This window comes from Papio anubis, chromosome 3 (genome assembly GCF_008728515.1).
Source record: "Papio anubis isolate 15944 chromosome 3, Panubis1.0, whole genome shotgun sequence".
Lineage (NCBI taxonomy): Eukaryota > Metazoa > Chordata > Mammalia > Primates > Cercopithecidae > Papio > Papio anubis.
The window spans coordinates 170,330,122-170,344,332 of NC_044978.1; the positions used below are offsets into that span (position 1 = coordinate 170,330,122).

Below are 14,211 nucleotides of genomic sequence, written 5' to 3' on the forward strand. Positions count from 1 at the left end.
TTAGTTCAACCATTGTGGAAGACAGTATGGCAATCCCTCAAGGATCTAGAACTAGAAATACCATTTGACCCAGCAATCCCATTACTGGATATATAACCAAAGGATTATAAATCATTCTACTATAAAGACACAGGGACACATACATTTATTGCAGCACTGTTCACAACAGCAAAGACTTGCAACCAACCCAAATGCCCATCAATGATAGACCAGATTAAGAAAATGTGGCACATATACACCATGGAATACTATGCAGTCATAAAAAAGGATGAGTTCATGTCCTTTGCAGGGACATGGATGCAGCTGGAAACCATCTTTCTCAGCAAACTATTGCAAGAACAGTAAACCAAACACCACATGTTCTCACTAATAGGTGGGAACTGAACAATGAGATCACTTGGACACAGGGCGGGGAACATCAGACACCAGGGTCTGTCGAGAGATGAGGGGCTGGGGAAGGGATAGCATTAGGAGAAGTACCTAATGTAAATGACCAGTTGATGGGTGCAGCAAACCAACATGACACATGTATACATATGTAACAACCCTGCATGTTGTGCACATGTACCCCAGCACTTAAAGTATAATAATAAAACACACACACACACACAATAAATAAATAAACAAACAAACAAATAAATAAATAAATAAATAAAAGATAGTAATGATCAGGGAAATGTAAATCAACATCACAATGTGATACCACCTTACTCTTGCAAGAATGGTCATAATCAAAAAACCAAAACATAATAGATGTTGGTGTGAATGTGGTGAAAAGGGAACACTATTCTACACTACTGGTGGGAATGCAAACTAGTACAACCACTATGAAAACCAGTGTGGAGGTTCCTTTAAAAGCTAAAAGTAAAACTACCATTTGATCCGGAAATTCCACTGCTGAGTATCTACCCAGAGAAAAAGAAATCATTATATAAAAAAGATACTTGCACATACATGTTTATAGCAGCACAATTCACAATTGCAAAAATGTGGATCCAGCCCAAATGCCTACTTGCTCAATGCCCAAATGCCCATTTTGCCCACAAAAATATGGAGCCAGCCCAAATACCCAATCCAATGAGTGGATAAAGAAACTGTGAGATAGATATATATATATATATAGAGAGAGATAATGACATACTACTCAGCCATAAAAAGGAATGAATTAATGACATTCACAGCAACTTGGATGGGATTGGAGACTATTCTAAGTGAAGTAACTCAGGAATGGAAAACCAAACATTGTATGTTCTCACTCATAAGTGGGAGCTAAGCTATGAGGATGCAAAGACATAAGAAGGATACAATGGACTTTGGGGACTCCAGCAGAAGAGGTGGGAAGGGGATAAAAGGCTACGACTTGGGTTCAGTGTATACTGCTCAGGTGATGGGTGCACCAAAATCTCACAAATCACCTCTAAAGAACTTACTGATGTAACCAAATACCACCCTTTCCTCAAAAAACCTATGGAAATAAAAAAAATAAAAATTCTAAATTGTCTATGAAGATATTCTGCCTTCAAAGAGGCAAAACATAACTCCTTATTTCTTAAATGTGAGCTACACAAAGTGGCTTCCTTCCAAAAAATACGGTACAGAAGAAGGGAGTAACTTTAGTGAAGAAATGTGACAAACACTAACCCCACCAGTAATGAAGTCAATATGAGCAGTGATAAGTCATGTTGATAGTGTTTACCCTTGATACCAATGTACGACTTTACCTTTGTGGTCTTTCTTTCAAAAGTCCTGACCCCAATCTAAGCAAGAGAAAAACATCAGACAAATGCTAATTAAGGAACATTCTACAAAATACCTGACTGGCAATTCTCAAAAGCATCAAAGTCATCAAAAAACAAGGGAAGTCTGAGAAATTATGATAGCCAAGAGAACCTCAGAAATTATAACATCCAAGTGGAATGTGGGATCCTGAAAGGAATTCAGGAACAGAAGAAGGAGATTAGGTAAAAATTAAGGAATGATGAATAAATTACATTCTTTAGTTAATAATAATATACCAATACTGGTTGTAACATTTCAATGGTAACAAATATGCTATACTAACGTAAAAGGTTAATAATAAGGAAAACCAAATGTGGCATAAATGGGAACTCTCTGTGCTGTCTCTGCAATTTTTCTGTAAATGTTAAACTGTTCTAAACAATAAAGTTTATTGGTAAAATTCTTTATCCTCTTCTACAAAATAAAGTTTACTAATACATCAGAAACACCCTCATGGACATACTCAGAAATAATGTTAGACTGAATGTCTGGGCACTCCATGACCCAGTCAAGTTGAAGCATAAATTAGACATCATAGTTGGAGTCAACAATAATCCAGACAGCAGACCTCCACCCTCTTTGCCTCCACTCCTGGCAACTGGGAGCCCATCTCCTTTTTGCACGGGGAACTCAGCTGCAGTGTCTACTCTGCTCCGTTACTCAGCTGCAAGGTCTACTCTGCTCGGTTAGTGGCCTTCCTTCCAGAGGGGAATGCTGTCAGGAACACAGCCTTACTGCAGTAATGAAGACACTTCAACATTTACTCCCTGAGCCTGTGTAAGGACCAAATGAGAGAGTGTGTGGGTGTGGTAACACACTGTGCATGCTGTTGAGTTCTACAGAGGTGAAAGGCTGTTATTATTCTACTATTTTCCTGTGGTTTAGCGGCATTCACATTATCTTTATGTTTTCTAGGCAGAAATTTAAAAAAAAAATAACATATCTGAAAAGCTAAGCTCCTGTGAATTCAAAAGACAGGATGGTTAGGATTGCCTGCATCAAAGAAGAGAATAGCAGCTCGCATTTCTGTGCTGCTCTTGGCACACAAGACACCTTCTAATGTATTATCTCATGTGATCTTTATAAAATCTTGTACAATAGAGTGTGCTGTTATTATTCTTTTGTAGATACGGAGAAAGACTGGAGAGGTTAAGTGACTGGCCCAAGATAACACAGCTAGGGGGTAACTGAATTATATTTTAACACCAGCCCTCACATTCAAAATCCATATTCTTTTCACTGAAGCACAATCCTTCTTGTAACAGCAAACAGTAAACTCAGCCCTTGGCAGCATAATGATCCGTAAAGAAAGACAAGGAAACTTTCATAACTGAATAATAGATGTTTAGGTTTTTCACATTGAAAAGAGCATATCCAGGTGAGGGGTAAGAGTAACTGAGGAATCTAGTTTTATGTTACCCATTAACTCATATATTCACCCTTCATCCATCCATCCAGTCAGCAAATTAAAAGTCTATTCTCTGCAGAGCATTGTTAGGTGCTGAGAATTCACATGACGACTCTCTCCATCATCACCATCACCAATCATCATCAACAGCAACAACACTTTTATCCCAATTACTTTGATTATGTACATGTAATGTGTGGCTAGGTGGTGTGTCATAAGACTAAGGCTACAAAACATGGCACAGATAGTGTATTCATCACCAATATGGCTCACACTCACCAAGGCAGGCAGCCACTAGAAGGCAGAGTAAAGGAGATACAATCATCTGAACAAAAGTGAAAAAATGCACAATTAATACATGAAGTCTACAAGGACAAATGTACTTGGCGAGGGTATGCTGAGAAGAAGGAATTGTGATATTTAAATTAGTAAAACTGTAAGGAAGTGCCAGGAAGTGGATCCTGAAGATTTTGTTCCCTAGTAGGCAGCTTGACAAAGGCTTTTCAAGCCATAAAGGCAGGGTGATAGCTTGTATCTCTTGCTTCTCTGTTTTTTGTTTTGTTTTGTTTTTATTTCCAATAGGGATGAGTTCTACATTCAGCATATAGTATATCTTGAATAAATGCTGTTTCCCTCAATTCAGAAAGATATTTGTGAAATATTTTTTAGAGAAGCTGCTTTAATTTGGAAAATAATATAAACTCCTCAGAAGGGAAAAATTGCAAATGTATAAACTCTTCCCTTCCCCCTTTTCCATCTAAACAATGCTTCCTATTCTTCTTTAAGATGCAGATCAAATTTGACGTGTGTCAGGAAGACATCTCCCCATTCTGGCAAGCACCACTCAGAGTTGATACTTCTGCTTTGTAACCTCATGAGATACCTACCTGGGACCTGAACACACTTCACTGTAGCCTCTGCCTTTGCTCCTCCTTCTCTGCTGTTTTTGCATATGAAACTCCATGCTCCTATCTTAGGTGAACCCATATATTGTTTAAATATCCACTTATCCATTTAGCTGCAGCAATTCTGTATCTCATTTTTATTTTCCTCTTAGTTTTAGTTTTCAACTTTAATGTAGTCTTTCTACTAGGTCATTCCCAACAGCAAACATTCTTTTTTTACATTCAGCTTAAAAAAATAAAAATAACTATACTTCTCTTAGGAGGCAGACCACAGCCAATGACTAACAATAGCTAGCCCACTGTCTTGAGGTGGGGTTAACTTTGTAGTACAAATTGTTTTCCAAAACTCACTTTGAGATCACACTGAAACTAGTTGTCCTCTGAAGCTACATCCTTGCTTAGCTTTTCTTCCGCTTTATCATTCTTTCCTCACTTCACCTGCTCTGAAAAGCATTTTCCCAATAAACCACTTGAGTACCAATACCCATCTTTGGATGGGTACTTTGTTTTTAGGGACGCCGGCCTAAGACAACTGGTACCCAAAGTGTAGTAGTCCTAGGAGGCTCTAAGGATGGGCTTTTTCAAGTTATGTCACTTGCTGACTGAATGGCAATAAGAATCCCACTACTAGTCTTAGCTGGATTATAGATTGTCCCTGGCATATTCAAGCATTGTAATTGCTAAGACTTCTACTTTTGTTGGACTAAGATGAGACACAATTGGAAGGAGGTGTACTAGCTGATGCAGTATCTTTGACACTTGAGAAATGTAGAATAAATAATAAGAACTGCAACTGGTAGCTGTTTCCAAGCAGCATTGTTTTATTAAAAAGAAAAAAAATGACAGGCTTGGATCTATTATTCAACATGTTAAAGCAGAGAGTCATAGGGTATTTTTGGCAGCGTTTAAAAACTTTTATCTCCTACAGCCAGCAGGCAGACATCGCTTGAGATTAGGCACCAGATCTCATTTTAAGAATCGCAGAATTTTTAAAGAATTGTAGAATTTAAGAGAATCTTGAATTTCCAGCCTATGTTAAGTATACAGTGAAAAAGTCAGGGCCCTGATACAAAGTAGTAGAACCCTAAGATTTGGGATAGGGATATCCAGATAGACGTATTTGAAGAGTGACATCCAGATTCCTTTGAACCCTCTGAACCTATAGAAGTGTCCCACTCTCTTTTTGGAAGGTAGAGAACTTCTTGCCTGAAAACTATGTAGAGACCTAAAATGAAGCAGGTGCTTTACAATGTAATAGTTGCCTTCATCAGAATCTCTTTCCTCCTTTCCTACTGGCCACCAGACCTGGAAGTAGAGACAAACCTCAGCCAGAAATAACAAGAGAAGTGGCAATCCTGCTAAGCAAAGAAAGGAATGATTTGCCAAAGGAGCTGCAGGACCATGTGCTAACATGTATTGTCAGGAACTCAGATTGGTGGATCCTGAGCACGTGGGAACATGTTTTCAACATGAGGCATTCCTCTGTAACACAATGTTTAACATCTGGCAAGGACACTACGTGATTGTTCTAACACATTACTGCAGTAACTCTTGAGAGCTTGGGAAATGTTGTGGTCCATCTTGTAGAAAGGAGAGACCAGAGCAGCCATGGAAAACTCTGGAGGAAGGAATCCTGAGCCTCAGAGAAGCAGGGATGCTAGAACATGTCTATCATAGGAGAACAGAAAATGTACCAACTACACATGTTCTTAAGATGGCTCATCAGTTTAGACCATAACAGTGTTTATTCCTCATCTGAAAACTCAGATGAACCTCTGAACTTGACTTTTTCAAGAAGTTTTCAAATTCAAATAATCTGGACAAGAGCACTAACCCAGTGTTCAGGATGAACCCTTTTAGTGCCAAATCTTTATACACAGCTCTTCCACCTCAAAGCGCATTTCCCCCCTCCTACTTTCATGCCACCAGTTTAGACCAGTATTCCTGGGCTACGACCATACCCAGCCCTGGATTAAATGAGCTTGCTACCACATATAGCCTACACCTGCCCAACTGGAGCAACTACCTTTGCTGATATGCAACAAAGGAGAAAGTACCAACGGAAACAAGGATTTCAGGGAGAACTGCTTGATGAAGCACAAGACTACATGTCAGGCCTCGATGTTATGACACACTCCGACTCCTGTCTGTCTCGCAAGAAGATCAAGAAGACAGAGTGGCCCGTATGCATGTGACTTATGTGCAAGAAATTCCAGAAAAGCAGTTCCCTTCTGCGACATAAATACGAACACACAGACCACATCAGTGTCAGATTTGTAAGAAAGCGTTTATACACAAGCACCGCCTTATCGCGCATTCAAGGCTTCCCTCGGGGGAGAAGCCCTGTAAGTGTGATAAACGTGGCAAGCGCTTCTCACACTCGGGCTGGTACTCGCAGCACAGGAATCGCAGGTATTCCTACCCTAAGCGGGAGGCGGAGGAGCGGCAAGCGGCGGGGCGCAAGGCGCGCGAGACAGGGCACTTGGAACCCACCGAGCTGCTAATGAACCGGGCTTGCTTGCAGAGCATTACCCCTCCAGGGTACTCGGACTCGGAGGAGCGGGCGAGTATGGCGAGGGATGGCGAGAGCCAGAAAGAGCGCGAGAAAGAGGGCGAGGATGGCTACCGGAAGCTGGGCAGACAAGATGGCGACCAGGGGTTCCAGGCGGAAGAGGAAGAAAGTGAAAATAAAAGTATGGATACGGATCCCTAAACGATACAAGATGAAGAAGAAACTGGAGATCACTCCAGGTACGGTAGTTCGGAGGATGGGGAAATGGAAACCAAATCAGACCACGAGGAGGACAATATGGAAGATGGCATGGAATAAACTACTGCATTTGAAGCTTCCTTTTTTTTTTTTTTCAGTAGTATTGTTACCTGCTTGAAAACACTGCTGTGTTAAGCTGTTCATGCACGTGCCTGACGCTTCCAGGAAGCTGTGGAGAGGGACAGAAGGGGCGGTTCAGCCAAGACAGATGTAGACAGAGTTGGAGCTGGGTATTGTTAAAAACTGCATTATGCAAAAATTTTGTACCGTGTTAAGGCCTAAAACCTGTGTGGTTCAGAGACAAATTCCTGTGTTTAATAGCATTTATACTTTAAGCACAATAGAAAATTGTAAAAATTGCACCCTACTTAAGTATCACTACAAACTTTAAAAAACGATGTCTAATTTACATAAGTACATTTTTAAAAGGTGCCAGCACTACCATACATCATTATTGTTATTCCTTTTTAATTTGCTCGCACTACAATGCATCAGTATTATGATTTCTCTGTACTTTCCTTTTGTTATTCATCAATTTCCCCCCTCCCCCTTTTTTTTTCCAGCTTAAGTAACCAAACAATTTTAGGCCTCAATTTTTTTTTTTTTTTTTCTGTTAAGGAACTTGAAGTGTTGCATGTGTGAATTTAAGATACTGAAGTTTTAAAGTGACCTGGATGTAAAGGAAAAAGTAAGATGAGAAATAAAGCCTTTGTAAGGTGGTTTTAAAAGCCTTATAGGCAAACCTTTTACTCTGTGTTTCTGCCAGTGCCATCCTTGTACAGTATTAAGAGGGTAACATGAGTTACCTTTGCACCAGCTTCAGTGTTAAGCTCACCCTGTTCTTTGAAGCACCCATGTCAGTATTTGAAGAATAGGCAGCAGTTCCTTAGTTTACATATGTTTGTGCAATTATTTTCTGTACTTTTTTGTTCATTAATTTTGTCAGTATTACACCAAACTGTTTTTGCAACAACAAAAAATTTTTTTTGCATTCATTTAATTTTAGGTCAAATAACATTTTATTTGTGTGGCTCATTTTATATTTCCTAGTTTTATTTATTTCATACTATAGTGCATAGTATTATAGTTCTTCAGTATACAGCTATATTTTAGTAAAAAAGGAACATGATATTGATCATTTGGGCAAATTTTATGTAAAGAGAAGAGCATTTATTGTGTTTTGGAACATTAATTGTGAGATGGGATTTTTCAATTTTATTATTTTGTTTTTGTTTTTTTCCAATTACTGGAAGTTCCAAATTTGGGAACTTTTGATACGATCTTACAAAAACACTGTATTTTCCACTGAAAATTCCACTTTCTTTATCTTGTTTTTTAGCTAAAAAAAGGGACAGTTAAATACAATGTATGATACCATGCAAACAATCTTTCTGAATTGTCTTTGTAAAAGTATTATTGAATTTTTAATTTGTAATTTCTTTTGAAAATGACCATGCTCAAATAAAAATGTAGCCAAATTAAAAAAAAAAAAAAAGATGACTCAGAGGACATTTTATTAACAAAAAACAATAGAGGGCTCTGGTGAGAGAGTCACAGGCAGTGCAAAACTGAGCAGTAATTGTCCTCTGTAGGTCAGGAGTGATGATAGGAGAAGTTGTTACAGAAGTGGGCTCCCTAATAGCAATAAGGATAAGACTCTGGAATAGAAGAGGCCAGGAGACAGCCCTTAACAGTCAGAAAAAGAATAATGTGAAGCCAGTTACTGTGATAGACAGCAAGACTGAAATGGCAGCCAGAGGCATCTGTCCCATAGGGATCGTGGCAATGGCTCACAGAACATAGTATTTTTAGGTGCAAAATAGATGGGCAACCAGAAAGTGTACTGCTTAAAATACATCACCAAAAATGTTCAGAGAATGACAGTCAGGTGCAGTGGCTCATGCCTGTAATCCTAGCACTTTGGGAGGCTGTGACAGGCAGATCACATGAGTCCAGGAGCTCCAGACCAGCCTGGGCAACATGGTGAAACTGTATCTCTATAAAAAATACAAAGATTAGTCAGGTGTAGTGGTATGTGCCTGTAGTCCCAGCTACCTAGGAGGCTGAAGCAGGAGGATCTTGAGCCCAGGAGTTTGAGGCTGAAGTGAGTCATGATCACCCCATTGTACTCCAGCCTGGGTGACAGAGCAAGACCCTGTCTCCAAAAAAAAAAAAAAAAAAAAGTTCACAGAGAATGGATGATCAAGAGACTAAGGTCTGCTGCCTCTGTAAAAAGTCTCTTTTTTTTTTTTTTTTTTTTTTTTTTCCTGAAACACGATCTTGCTCTATTTCCCACCTGGAGTGCAGTGGTCTAATCACAGCTCACTGCAGCCTTGAACCCCTAGGCTCAAGGGATCCTCTTGTCTCAGCCTCCCAAGTAGCCAGGACTGCAGGCTCGCAACACAACACCTGTCTGATTCCTTTTATTAATTTTTAGTAGAGACAAGGTCTTGCTCTGTTGCCCAGGCTGGTCTCAAATGGTAGAAAGTCTTGACTGCCCAGTTTACGACCCTGAGGAGTTCTCAGATCCAGAGCACATCAACTAAAGAAAGATCATATTCCCACGGAAAACAAAAGAATCCTACAACACAACAGCCAGTGAGCATAGTAGTGCTTTCCCAGTTCTTCCCAACAAGCAAAAAATAGCAACAATGAAAAGAAAAGAATTATGGCTATGTATTCAAATAACTGTACACCGCAGAAAGGGGAATACCCAAATCCTTCAAAGGCTGTAGGACACAGAACTGAGTAGGCACTACTACCCAGGAACCCAAAGTACCAATATTGCCCCTGAGAGTGCCTATGGGGGTTCAAACAATAAATGAAATCCTGGCCCAGGTCCATTTCACAGTGGATTCATTCTTATCCATTGCTATTTCCCTGATTCCTAAAGGCATAAACAACAATTTCATACTCAGCAGTTGACAGAACTCCCATACTGGCATGGAGAATAAGAGCTATGGTAGTAGGAAAGGCCCAGGGGAAGTCCCTGAAACTACTCCCTGCTCCAAGATAGTAAATCAAAACCAAGATTCCATCCTGGAGTATACGACAGATATTAATGCCACCTTCAAATACTCAAGTAATGCAGGAGTAATAGACTCTGTCATATCCCATTTATTCACTAAGGCAAAAACGGGATGCATTATGATAGATGTTAATGGACTATCACAAACTTAGCCAAGTGTAGTCTCATTTGTAGCTGCTGTGCCAGATATGGTGTCTTTACTAAAGGAGATTAACACAGCTTGAAATATATCATATGTGGCTATTGATCTAATGAATGTGTTCTTTTCCATACCCACATAAGAGGAAGATCAGAAGCAGTTTGCATTCTCATGTTACAAATAATGGTACAAATTCAGAGTTGCTGTGGAACTTTGTTAATTTTTTCCATTCTCTGTCATGCTAAAATCCAAAAGGACTGTGAATGTCTGGACATCTTGAAAATGGTAATGAGCACGTAACTGTGGAATCCATCAGTCCTGCCATACAGGAAACCATCCAGAAGCTATTGGCCTGATAGAGTGATGAAACAACCTTTTGAACATACAGCTGAGGGGTCAGATTGAAGATGACATCCTTCTGAAGATGGGGTGCTGTAATTTATGATGGGGTATATACTGTAAACCAATGGTCATTATATGGTGACGTGTACCCAATAGATAGAACATATGGGTGAGAGAAATAGGGACGGGAGTAGCATGAGCTGCTTAGGAAATTTGTGTGTCCTTTGTCTGTATCTTTATACACTATAGCTACAGAAATCCTAGTCTCCAGAGAAGGAGATGTTTCCACCAAGGGATGCAGTTGAGAGTGCTACATGGTCATTGGGCATCCTAATGCAAATAGATCAGTAGTCACAGAAAGCAAACACTATGTAACAGCAGGGATAATAGACCATGGTCCACATGAGGATATAGAACTGCTGCTTCATAATGGGGCCAAAAAAAAATGGTTGGCATAAAGGTGATCTGTCAGAATATCTTGATAGTTCTACATCCTATAAATGGGCAAGTACAACAACCATCGTCCTGTGGAACTATATCCTATATCCTCTGGAGGAAAGACCTCAGCTAATGACTGACTGACATGGGTGTACAAAAGACTAAGCACCCCTAGACTCAAGGTAGGACTAACTCTGCTATATTATTTGTGCTTCACAGCTTCCCCATAAGAACAAACTAAGGCTAACCGCCAGATGCAGCCCCATTCTTACTTAGCTTTTATGCCCTCCTTATTCTGCTTTCTTCATTTCCCTCTCCTATGACCATTTCCTGGAAAAAATTACTTGAACAAAGATACCTGTTTCAGCAACTTCTAGGGAATTTTACCTAAACCACAGAGAGTTTTAGTGGTTTTCTTCACTGATATTTCAAAGGTTCTAGAAAACATGGCAGACAATGGGCCCCAGATAATGTTGTTAAATAAAAGTTTAAACCATATCATACTGAATTGTCATGCTGGGTTTACTTGCCATCATTTATTCATTTAGTAATTTCTTTTACTCACATAATAGGCTTCTAGTGTTTCCTGTGTTTTAGGTTCTAGTGCTTACTCACATCGAGTGCTTCCTGTGTTTTAGGCTTCATGCCAAGTGTTGGAGATACAAAAAAAAAAATGTAAGTCTGTACTCCAATTCTGATGGCACTGTCAGCCTTGTCATGTAGACATATCGATAAACTGACTCACTTGAGTACAATATAATGAATGCTAATGTTATGGATTTAACTGTATGCCCTCAAAATTCATAGGTTCTGTATTTTGAGATAGGACCTTTAGGGAGGTAATTAAGGTTAAATTAGGTTATTAGAGTAAGGCCTTAAATCAATAGAGTTGGTATCCTTTTCAGAAGAGGAGGAGGCTCCAGAGCTCACTTGCACGCTCTCTCTCTCGTTGTCTTTCTGCATGTGCACAGGGGTAAGACCATATGAGAACACAGTGAGACAGTTGCCATCAGCAACCCAAGGAGAGAGGCCAACCTTTGTTGGCACCTTGATCTAAAAATCAACCTTGTTGGTACCTTGATCTTGGGCTTCCAGCCTCCAGAACTGTAAGAACTTCTGTTGTTTAAGCCGTTCAGCCAGACAACCAGAAAAATCCAAGACCAGAGAATCACTGGGGCAGCCCAAGAAGACTGATACAGCTACTATACAGCGAGGGCCTGCATCTTCCATGTCTTTGCCCTGAAAGAGAAACAGAGATGCTGGCACACAGTGGGCACTCAATAAATAAATAAATCACTTGAAAAAATTTCTCACAACCGTATACAGTGTGAGACCTGATTAGATCTTGTCAAGCACAACATCTCTTGCCTTCCATACCTCCCTCTCCCTAGCACTGTTTCAATTCTCCAACTCATGCTGGGAAAGCCATTCCATTCCTCTTTGGCTGATAAATTCCTGTTCACCCCTGGACCATTCTCTGATCCTATTCCACCCTGAGATCAGATAGGTGCCTTCTCCAACCCGCTGGGTCTGCCTCTTCCATTGCACTAAGAATTTTGTATCATGATTTTATGTCCATCTGTCTATCTTTTCTATAACTTAATAATCATATCAGGAACTGTGTACCCAGAACTTATCAATTGTTTTTTTTTTAATGTCCAAAGGAGGATTGGTGTACAGAAAAAAGCAAAATTTACCATGACTTGGGTTTTTATTGATAGTAATTTACTTACTTTTTTTAAATTTTAAAATGTGTAATTCCTTTAGCCTTTAAATTCAACTTTCAAGTCCAGTATATTTGCTTATAAATTTAACAATTGGGAGTGAAAATTAAAAACATTCTCATTCTTTAATTTCTGCTCATTTATATCATAAATTTCACAGATTAATTTTTCCTAAGCATTGTTTTCAAACTTCAACAAATTTTTTCAGACAGATCAAATTAAAGTCATAAAAGCTTATAAACAACAAATTAAAATCTCTCATACTACGTAAAACTTAATTAAATTTCTTTAAACGTGTCAAACTATGATCATAAATTGAATATATTTTATTTTCTCAAGCTAACTCTTCCAACTTTAATAAATATGAATTTATCAAATTAGTAGATCAGATACAGGTAAGTATTTCAATATCTTCAAAAGCAATATATAAACTTAGTAACTTCAATTCTCTTAAGCTTTAAACAAATGTAATTAAATAAAACCATCTTACAATTTAAATTAAAATCTTAAGCCAGATTCTCTAGAATGTCATTATACCTTAAATGTTTCAAACATCCTACCAAGTTTATCCAAACAACACAGTGAATACAAAAGTTTTAATTACACTTGTATAATCACAATTTACATGAAGGTTTAAACACCAAATTTATTTTTTATCATCTCTATGCTTATATTTTATCCTTTCCTGTAGTTACAAAGTCACTTATCCAACCAAAGAGAATAGAATTACCATCTCAGGCCTACTTTAGCAAATGAAATTACAGATTCAATGTTGTCAGGGATTTGAGACACAGGTTGCAAATTCAAGGGATTTGTCAAAGACTTGGGAATATATAACCCAAATCAAACCAAGAGGAAACAGCCAGAAAAACCCAAATTAACAGACATTCTACAAAACAACAGACTGTACCCTTCAAAAATGTCAATATCATTTAAAAAAAAAAAGAGAGAAAGAGGAAGAAGGCCAAATAGACATAATGACTACATGCAATGCATGATCCTGAATTGGATTCTGGATTAGGGAGAAAAATGATAGCTGAAAAGGCAGCATTGGGACAATTAACAACATTTGAATGCAGACTATATATTGGATATCAGTTTTAATAAATGTAAACTTCCTGAGTTCGATAATTGCATTGTGATTATATTGGAAAATGTCACTTTCTTTAAGGTAGTGACACTGAAATATTTGGAGTGAAATGTCAGATCTCCACAAATGGTTCAGCAAAAGATAAAAATAAGAATAGTGAAAGGAATAAGAATGTGAGCACATTTGTGGTAGAGAGGAAGAAAAAGCAAAAGTGTGGCACAAATGTTAACAGTGGGTAAACCTAAATGAAGGATAGGTTCTTGCAACTTTGATACAGTTGTTTTTACAAAATAAAAAGTTAATTAAAAACAAAATTAAAGATTAAAAGTAAGATTCTGAATGGGATTATGCAAACTTGGATGTGGCTTCAAGAGAGTAAATTTGGGCAATAGATTATTTCATGCAACAGAAAACCACTGGCAAATTTAAACCATAAACTGGTCTACCATTGGGATACTGGATTCTTTAGAGCTGAAGGAAAGTTGCGAAACCAGTTTCAGAGGCTGTGCTTATAGGGAAAATGGCAAAATTCAACTTCCTTGCAGAAGAACAACACTGTGTCATTGCTGAGATGAGGCATGGCAGGGT

General features: G+C 38.6%; 1 long non-coding RNA gene and 1 pseudogene across 2 annotated transcripts in view; one reads left to right on the forward strand and one right to left on the reverse strand.

Moving 5' to 3' along the window:
* Positions 1–6,128: 6,128 nt before the first annotated feature.
* Positions 6,129–7,071, forward strand: LOC116274238 (annotated as a pseudogene).
* A 2,106-nt stretch (positions 7,072–9,177) lies between these two features.
* LOC103884242 overlaps positions 9,178–14,211 on the reverse strand; it is a 45,463-nt gene continuing 40,429 nt past the window's right edge. For both annotated transcript variants that reach the window (XR_004182838.1, XR_004182837.1), the window contains one exon: positions 9,178–12,048. This is a non-coding gene — a long non-coding RNA (uncharacterized LOC103884242). The remainder of the gene's footprint in view (positions 12,049–14,211) is intronic.